Here is a 10,204-nt window from a genome sequence, read left to right as displayed (position 1 = left end):
TCCCACATCTTATTGCAAAAGCCACAGGGATGGATTTTTCTGGATCAGTCTGGCTACAGGGTTTTTTTCCCAATTTTCCAACCCTTTCCCTGATGAAAAATGCTATCAAGAACGGATTTAACGAGAAACGCTGGATTTCTGCCCATTTCCTAAGGATCTTGGGTGGGGGGCGGAGTCACTCAAAACAGCCCCAGAATTCCTTTGGAATAGGTTAAGGTTAATTGGTTAGGGAATAGGTTAAAATTGGCTCCAAAGAGTTACAGAGGGATGTATGAGCCAGCAGCACTAAATGGTGTGTAAGGGATGGCCATGGGGTCAGGGATGCAATGGGAAAGGTGGTAAAACAAATTAAATTTAAGGCCAGGAACCCGAAACACTTTTAATTTTTCCTCTTCAGTTTTCCAGAACAAATGGCCACTTGCAAATCAGCATTCCTAAATCCCTCCTTCCAGTTTATCCCGAAAGTAAGTCCCTCCAGAAAATGTTTGCTCCACTGTTTGTACTTCCTATTGGGAGCAGGCTCTAACATACACTGATGTCCTTTGGGCTGGTGGCTCCCGCTTGGAATCCATCAATAAAATAGCAGAGAGATGCAGTGGGTGGTTGGGATGAATCCCACCCACCCCCCTCCAAAAGAAAAAAAAATCACTGCATTGCATCACTGGGAAAACCAGCGGGAACTCAGAGCATCCCCCCAGTCCTTTGGAGATGTTGGAATGATTTATAGGAATTTCTTGCCTTGTAAATCAGCTGATGGGACATTTTTCCCCTCCCTTATTACTATTCCACAGAAGCGAGCAAAGATGAGGAGCCATAAAGCTGTCGCCGGTTGTTTCAACCAGCAGGGGATGCCAGACAGAAAATATTTCGGGTTTTGCAGAAACTGGAGAATTGGAAAGGAAGAGAGAAGGGGAGGCAGATGGAAAACCCATCATCGTGATATCAAAGGACCACTGGATCATCCACACTTGGCATCTCATCTTTCTCACATCTCGTCTTGGAAAACAGGGATGTAAAAGAGCAGGCACGTGTGGGGCGTATTTTAAGCTACATCATTGCCAAAAATACTCAAGTGCTCAAAATTTTAGGGTTCTCGCAGTGCAGGGATGTTTCTTCTGGAGCCAGCAGCAACAAGCTCCTCACATTCACTCCTCGAGCATCCCAAGTTCATTCCTCAAGAATCTCACATTGGATCCTTGAATATCCCACATTCACTCCTTGAGCATCCCTCATTTATCTCCCCCAATTTGTTACCAATCGCCGAAGCAATTCCGCCACTGGTTTTGGAGCCTCACTTTTAAACGCCAAGGGAAATATCCAGGCCCAGATTTTTCCTTCACAAAGGCAAAAGCTGCTTCTTCCCTGGAGAGTTTTTCCAGAGGTTAATTATCATCCCCGGTTAAAAAAATACATTTCCCAGTTGGATTGGCCACTTCATCAACCAGCCATGGGACCTTGTTGGAATTTGCTTGGTGATAAATTAAAACTCTCCCGCACTCAATCTCACAGTTCTTTTCCCCAGAAAAAAGCATCTTTCTGCTGTGACAGGTCATTACTGAGTGATTTTTTTGGTCAGGTCTCATCCCTCCAGATCTCCAGGAGCGGGGGTGCTTGGCTGCACCCCTACTGAGAAGAGTTCGGTACCAACTCACTTCTTCCCACCCTGGACTACCCTACGGTGACTGCACCTGGAAGGGATGTCCAAACCCCAAAACCAGGAAACCCTCCTCCATACACCTTTTTCCATCCCTATCCCAATCCAAATTGCTGGAAAACCTCCCTGAAATTAAACCCCCTCCACTTAAAATTCCCCCAGATTCTGGGGGTCATGCCATTTCCATGCCCCAGACTGGAGCTTGCGCACCTCAGGGAGATTTTTTTGCCCGTGTGAAGTCAGTGTTGTAAATATATAATTGCCACAAACTCACTGGCACTTATTCCAGAGGACGTGGATGGGGCCTTTCCAAAAGAGACGAGTACTCGGAGCAGGCTTGATAAAATATTAAACATTTGGCAAGAGCAGCGACATACATACCCAGCAATATTTACATTTTTACATAACAGGCTTCAGGAGAAAACAAATTACATAAAATATAGAGGTTTAGTCTCCATCATTTGACTGATCCTCCATAAATAATTCAATTCTCTTTCCAAGATTGTATTATTGCTCGTGTCGGATTTCTCTGAGAAAACTGTGACGGGATTCTCGGCAAGATGCATAAGAGCAAAACCAAGCAAATTATTCGATGATAGATGTTGAAAACAAGACCGGGTTTTGGGACACGGCCTTGCAGCTGAGCCCAGCTTAAGCACTGCAGCAGGTTGGAGGGGTACGATGTCCCTCCCAAATTGCTTACAGGGAGGGTGTCCAACCCCCTCAGGAGTTAAAAGATGCTAAAAAGGAATCCCTAAGGACAATTTAGGACTTGTTTCAGGTAGGGTGTTTCTCCAAACTGTCCCAGCTCAGGCAGTGGTACCCTCCAGCCCCTCTGGCTCGGGCGCTACACTTGGATCTGGTGATGATGCATAACTCAAATCATTCATTAAAATTTGTGTTGGGTTTTTAGGAGATATTTAAGGACATGAATATTTTCCTACACCTTTCCAAACCCTCTCCAGTAATGAGATTCAAGAAGTGAGAAGCCTCAGAAGCAAAATAGGGACCATCCAATTGTCTGTCCAAACCCCACAATGCTTGTATCAAACGTGGGATGAAATTAAAGGATTCCCCTAATTTTAACTAACTAGCTCATGGAAGATTTCTATATCTTGATTTCCCTCCATCTTTGGTACTTCACATACAGGACAACTCCTCTTTTTACCTGTGCACATGATTTTCCTGGGAATAATAAGAGAGCCAACCCCAAAAGATTTCCAACACCAAGACAACAACGTCATTTTTGAAGCCACCGTGAATTTTAAACAATCTCAGACACACATACCAGCATGTAATTTCACAAGAACTAATAGATAAATACATGGGAGAATATAATTAAGGGGTTTATCAATAATCCACAGGGACAAGGAGGATATATTAAGAATAAGTGATCAATGCCAGGATGGCTCTATACTCCCAGAGGTTTTCCTATGCAAGATTAAATAAGATTCAGTTTATTTCTTGTGAGACACTGATGGATTGATAATAAAGAAAGCTAAAGCCAAAACAAAGGATTTTTCCCAGTTGATGCCTCCACCATGGAGCTGGGATTGAGTGGGAAAGCATCTAAAAAATGGGATTTCTCCCCTCCCCACACAGGCTGAGTCGGGGTTAATGCTGGCTTGTTGAGCCAGAAAGCATTTTGGGGTCCTTCCAGAGGGCAAATGATGGATAAACGGCAGGTTATATATATTTTGATTAGAAAATCCCTGCTGCCAACTTACTCCTCTTAAATGTTTAATTTCAAGGCATAATAAGTCTGCGGCTGGTTTTTGCTGCTCCTTCAGGCTCTCCTGTGCAAAGTTACTGAAAGCATCTGACTGACTGATCCTTTCCCAAGCATTTCCAGGGATAAATAAATAAAAAAAAAAGAAGGCTCTGGATGTTTAAAGTGACTTACCTCCAGCACCTGGACAAGCTTTGGAGTCTGTTTTCCAGAGGCAATGTCAGCTGATTAAAGCAGAGATGGGCTGGAGGGACACCCATGGGGGGAAACAAAAATTATAAATAATTGTTAAACTACACCTTGTACAAATACTGTAAAAACAAAACCAGGCCTGGTTAATGGGCTGAGCCCCCCTCCAATTTATGTTTCCCTTGGATATCTGCGGTAGTTGGATACCAGACAGCCGACAAACGCGACGTGGAGATGCTGAATCCTGCCCTTTTAACATTTTGATTCCACCTGAGATGTTTCTTCACCTTGGCTGGGCTTTGGCACTCATTGCCCATCCTCTTTCCGGTTCAGCCCACGATGGGAGTTCAACCTTCACCCTCACCAAGCTATGCCAGCGCCAGCCGCCAGCACCAGCCTGGCTTCCGAGGAGCTGGTGGAGGGAGAAGCGGAGAGATGGTCACAACTCTTTAAAGATGCAAATTGAGAAGCAGCCATCATAACAAGAGAGCTCTGCTAATTCTCTTACGAGTATGCAGATTTCAATGCTGACTTTTCCTAGGCTTATTTGTTTTATTTAGCAATAAATTTAATACCAGCTCCCTGAAGCAAAGAGACAGATGGACTATAAACTTTGAATTTTGAGTAGTTTTACTTCCTTAGGTTTGTGTCATCTTTGATGTCTTCTGAAATTACATCTTGGAAAGTTCTCAGGGATTGAATTCTGCTTTTTTACAGCCCTCAAAGCCATTTGATTAGCCGCCTTTTAATTTTTTTCTTGTACAGGTTACCTGAAGGATCTTAAATACCATCTCAGTGATTCATATCCTTGGCTGCCAGAGTTGTCTCAGGGAGTTGCCAGTGGAGCTGAGAAAACCAAAGCACCCCATAATATCTTCTCCGCAGGCAAAGGAAAACAAAATGCATTTTATCCATCCTTTGGGATGGAAAGCTCCTGAGATCTGAGACTAAAACCCCTGGGCTGAAATGAAGTGGTGCCCTAGCAGAACACAGGGTGTGGGGTTTTGGAATGACCACAAAGTCATAATGCAGCAGGAAGGATTCATCTCCTTTTTTCTCTTTTTTGCCATCCTCCAGCAATTTAAAAATTAGTTTGGAAATGAGGAGAAACACCTGAGAGGTTGGTGCAGCCCAGGGAAGCCCCTGAGAAGAGGGTGGTCTCCAAGCTTCGGTTGCCCACAGGTGGTGGGATGAAGCCATGAGTTGATTGAACACCGTGATGGTCAGAGACACAGGAACATCCTTTTTACGGACAACCCTGAGGTGTGTGAAAATCCAGAATTTAATTTGGAGATATAAAAAACACATCCCATGGGCTCAGGATTCGGGGAGAGGTGAGCTTAAGGGTAACACGGCAACTTTGGAAGTGAACTCCCAGGAGCCACACGATGCTTCGATCTAGCAGATCTAGGCCCAGCCAGGTCCCATCACGACTAATTTCCCTACCGTCACACACAAATAGGGAAGGAAATTAAATTTTTTTTAACAAACAGCAACAAAAAAACCCGCATCGTTTCCAAGCTGCCGCCTGGGAAACAGCGGGGAAAAAAATCGATACATGTCAAATAAAAAAGGGCGAGAACAAAGGTGTTGCAAGGAGCCAGGAATAAAACCTGAATGGAAACTGCAAACAGGCTTGATTGCCAAAAAAACCACCTGCCTGAAAGTCCTGAGGATCTCAGCAGTAAATTTGGGCCGTTTCAGCAGTTGTTGGTTGCTTCCAGATGCCCAACATCCCACCGTGGGCAGATGCTGCCATCGCTCAGCCCTTCCCAGTTTTGAGACATTATTGACTGCTCAACTGCGATGGAATTACAGCAGATGAACATGTTATGGGCACATTAAAGTCTAATGAGTGGCCGGTGATTAATGCCATTACGAAGAACTAATGGTGATGAGCCACTTAAAATGAAGCGTTGTGGGTTCCATTCTCAATGGCTCCTTGGTTCCTCACCTGGAAACTCTTGGGGTGGAATGAAGAAGAGGTTGACACAGGTAAAGGCGCAAGGTTTCCAAAGTGATGATGCAAGGAGGACCCAAATAGATACTCTTTAAAGATAAGATTGGTGGGAAATAGCACTTTTGGGGGAAATATATGGGAAATTGAAGTTTCTTGGAAAAACATTTGACTCTGGGCTTTAGAGCCTTTGGGAATGGCATTATAAAAGCGAATTTTAATTTTTACCATCTCCCCAAACCCTGTTCTTGTCTCTCTTTTTCCCCTCGATCTTCTTAAACTCATTTTCCATGGATTCTTTTCCTCCTTCCTTTAGCTTTGCCTCTTCTCCATCCCTTGCAGCATTCGTGGAGGTCTCTACAGCCACATTTAAGCTTCTCAGGTAGTTGCTCTCCTCCTTCCCCTCCTTGGTTGGAACAGATTTTGCCACGATATCAACCCGTGTTGACTCCATGGGGACATGTCATCCCATGTGGGCATGATGATATTAAAACATCCCCAGGAGACAACTACAGGAACTTTCTTTTTGTAGGCTTTTTAGGGAAATCGCTGCAGTTCCTTGAGCTTCAGAGAACCAAGTCTCAAAAACCTTATTTGCACCAATCTATAGATTAACTAGACTGAACTAAAGTTGCACTTACTATAACAAGTCACCAAAACCAAAAAATTACCAACTTCCTCCCACTTGGGAGTGATAGGAACCATAAGAGGAACCCTAAAGTGTGATGACAGAGACGCCCTGTCTTCCTCCATCCGCCTTCTCCAAGTGCTTCTTGGGCTGAGGTCAGTCTTGTCCCACAGTATTTCTCTCCTCTTACCAACCAGGGCCTTTGGTAGCTTTTAGAGGCATTTCCACTTGCTGGGATGGGATTTTTTTCTTTTTCATTTGAAAAGTGACTTCATATTCCATTTTATTATTTTTTGAATGTTGCAGGATTTATTCTGTTTGAAGTCTTACATCCTCATTTCCTGTCAGGATGATTAAAATTGATTTCCGCCATCAGCTAGAAAAAGATAATCTGAAGTGGGTTCCTGTGAGAGAGAGCTCTATCCCCACTGGAGACATTACTCCTCTCCTATTATTTTAACTTTCTTTTTTGGGGGATGTCTCTTCGGAAAAGGACAACTCAGTGCTTCTCAGCCATGTGTCCTCCCAGTAAGTTGGGAAGAATTATTTAACCTCATTTTTCCCATCACAGAAAGTGGACTGAGGGATTTAAATAGCTCTTGTTTACCACTGACACCCTCCTGGCGGTATTTTTAGAGAAGTAATTGGATCCTCTTGACGCCTTCGCTTTGCTTTCTCAAGCTCTACGTCCTCTGACCCCACACCTGCACCTGTCCCAGTTTGTATCTGGGCAAGCTGAAATGGGATGGGTTTTTCCCCAGCATTAAGCTGGGTGGACTTGGAGACTTTGCAGAAGGAGGAGGAAGGGATTTGGGCTGGAAAACCGCTGGCAAGCTGTAAAACATCTGGCTGACAAAGAAAACATGGAAAAAATGGGTCCAGAGAGCAAGCGGCGCTCAGGGATACAGTGGTTCCAACCTTTACCCATCTCTTAAATCAACTAAACCTGGAATATTCTAAATTAAAAAATCAATTAAAAGAAATTAAATAATTTTTTTTCTAAACCAATTCAGTACATTTTTATAATTGATTAAATAAATCTTAAAATTAACAAAATCAACTAAACGCTGGATATCCTGAATAATCTCCAAAATATGCCAAAAATACCCCTAAAATATAAATAACATCTTTGTGTGCTGAAGGATCTTGGGGCCTCATGACCATGCTGGTTTGCAGCAAACCCCCATAAGCAAATTTATGCAAATGAGGGGGACTGGTGGCTCCTATCACACCAAGGATGAAAATGATACGTTTGTACTTATGCTCTTTTCCCCAACCACCATCTCCAGACTCCCAACCCACGAGGAATCCCCCCAAAAAAGGGGTCCCCAGACAGGTTACCACCATCCAACAGATCCCCATCACAAGGCTTAAACACCCTTACAAGAGAGTAATTTAACGCCATTCCCAGCTTAAGCTCCATATCTGCCGGGCGTGAAATTAGTTCCAGCAAGCTGCAAATTTGCCACTAATAAAAATATTTAGCAATTCGCTAGTCTTTAAATCAGGAGCAGAATATTTTCTTTCTTGCATCAACGCCTGTTTCTTTTTAATTCTAATATTGGAGCATCGGGGAGCTCCAGCCGTAAAACTGGAAGTCTCACGAGAGCGCAAACAGTTTTAAATCAGTTCCCTCAGCGCTTCCAACTCCACTACCAAGAGTTTGATCATTTATTTTCATTTGATGCTAGACAGTGTTGGCTATTTTGGCCACCAGGATGAGCTGGGCAGGGTGGATTTGCACATTTTAACCCAAAAGAGGCCACCTTGACCCAAACCCGCCCTGTTTCTGCGGGCTGCTCCTTGAGCGGCATCTTACAAAAGCGCTTTGATCCATATGATCCTATCTCGAAGGAAGGTGACCTCTCTGTCCTCCTGCGCCAAGCATTTAATTAGCCTCAGCACTAATTGCATCTCTCTGCCAAGCCCCTTTCACCCAATGCCAGCCTCAGGATCTTTGTCGTGCTTTTGCCAAGAAATGCCACAGTTCCCTGATCTCTTCCTTGGGAAAAACTCTCCGCAGTGATGAAGCATCCTTCAAATCATTCCTTTTCCTTGGCAGGATAGCAGCTCCCATCCACTGGGGAGCACTGAGTTACTTGCGTCTAAATAAATCCTTTGCAGTGGCTTTTCTGGGCCATGAGCATCCAACAGCATCTGTATGACTCTGCTCCTCCTTATTTAAAGCAGGTTATTGCTTGAGAGCCTTTCCAGGAAAGGCTTTATGATACCAATATTATGGTTATCAAACACATTGGAGTTGGAGTTAATCATTACCACATAATTTGCCATCACTTTGATGTGTCCTGTCCCCAGCACAAGGGTTTGGATGCAAATGACACATGGTGCAAACCAAAAGTCTTGGAGAAACCTGAATCTGTGACACCAGCAAATGTCCCTATATCAACAGTTATCCTGGAAAAAAACCACCACAAATGTGAAGCTTCTCCCAGAGTCATGCAAACAACACAAAAATCCTCAATATTTGCTGGTCTCCCACGTTTTTAGTCCACCTTTTATACCCAGCATTGCCTTTCTGCCACTTTCCATTACACAACTCTGACACAAGCAATGAATGGGACCAAATCCCAGCAGGTAAAAGCTGGAAGGAAAAAGTTATTTTAGGCCAGCAATAAATGATTCTTTGGCAATAAAATCAGATCTTTGCGTTCAACTGATGGGCTGACGGAGCACTCTGTAAGGCAAATCCGCAGCAAGGCATTTCTGACGCTGGGAGAAGGCTGAGATGCAGAAGAGGGATGTGTTTAGGATGATGAGCTTTGTTGCAGATGGGTTGAAGAAATCTCTAGTGAAGGTTGTGCTTGGAAATGTCACACCAATGGGGTTGGTTTTCCCAGGTATCTTCTTCCAGTTTCTCAACTGTGGGTTTCCCACTCGGTAAAAATGAAATTTGGGGTTTTAGAAACTACCAGGTTCCAAAAATACAAAGAAATGGGAAAATAGAGAAAAGCAAAGGGAGATTCTCAAACAACAGGAGCAAATTTTTAATTTCTGCCAGCAGGAGCAGGAAGCACAGGGAATAACAGAAGACAAGGACTGGGAAAACAATGGCAGAGATGGACATCAACAAGGCAGGGACTGCAGAGGGGAAAAAACCCTGCCTGGTGGGATTAACAACACGAAGCAGAGCAGGAAGGAGTTTGCTATCAAACATACGCTTTTAATATGTTGGCAGCCGGTTGCCACTCGATGCCAAGCAAAGGCAGGTGTCGGAGACAGTTTGTGTTCTGCTTGCTGAAGCATTTGGTGTCATGCTGGAGACTCTGATTTCATCACAGGGAAAGGCAGGTTGATGCTGCGCAGAATAATTAACCGCTGGTTTATTCCTCCCCTTGAAAGAAGTGACAGAAAACACCACTCAGGTGACATTTTATGCAGCCAAAGTATTGCAGACTTCAAGCAGTTGAGAGGGAAAAGATCCGTGTTTTGGTTTTTTCAGGTTTACTGGTAGTTGAGTCCGGAGTGCCTGGGGTTGGAACAAGATCGTCTTTCCAACCTTTCCAACCCAAACCATTATATAATTCTGGGACTCTGTGATAAAGTCGCCCATCAAACGACACTGGCCTGGGTCTGATGGGCAAGATGTGATGGTGAAGAGACAGGATTTATAAACAGGCTGAAATATTTATTTGGAATGGAAATTCCTCTTGTCTTGATTATTAGAAGATGCTTATAGCATTGACAAAGCTCTATAGCTTGTCTTGGCTGCCCCAGACCCCCAGCATGGCTGTTCCAAAACCCTGCTGTAGTCCCCGGGTCAGCGTTACTGTACTAACGAAATCTGCCTGATTTTGGCCCTAAATATATTTGAGGGCGTGGACAACTCATTTTAGGGTTTTGGGGTGAAAGCGTGTTCAGCGGGGTGGGCAGAAGCTGGCTGGTAATGAAGCACCGATCCGTGTGCACCGGGAGCAGGGAGGGGAGGGAAATTCCCGTTCCACCGGGAGCAGCGCGAGCTCTGGGACGGGGGCCACAGCCGCGGGACGGGGAGCGGCTGCAGGGGGGTCCGGGGGGTGCCATGACGCC

Source organism: Corvus brachyrhynchos, unplaced genomic scaffold (genome assembly GCF_000691975.1).
Source record: "Corvus brachyrhynchos isolate BGI_N302 unplaced genomic scaffold, ASM69197v1 scaffold46, whole genome shotgun sequence".
Taxonomy (NCBI): domain Eukaryota; kingdom Metazoa; phylum Chordata; class Aves; order Passeriformes; family Corvidae; genus Corvus; species Corvus brachyrhynchos.
This window is presented reverse-complemented; position numbering follows the sequence as displayed.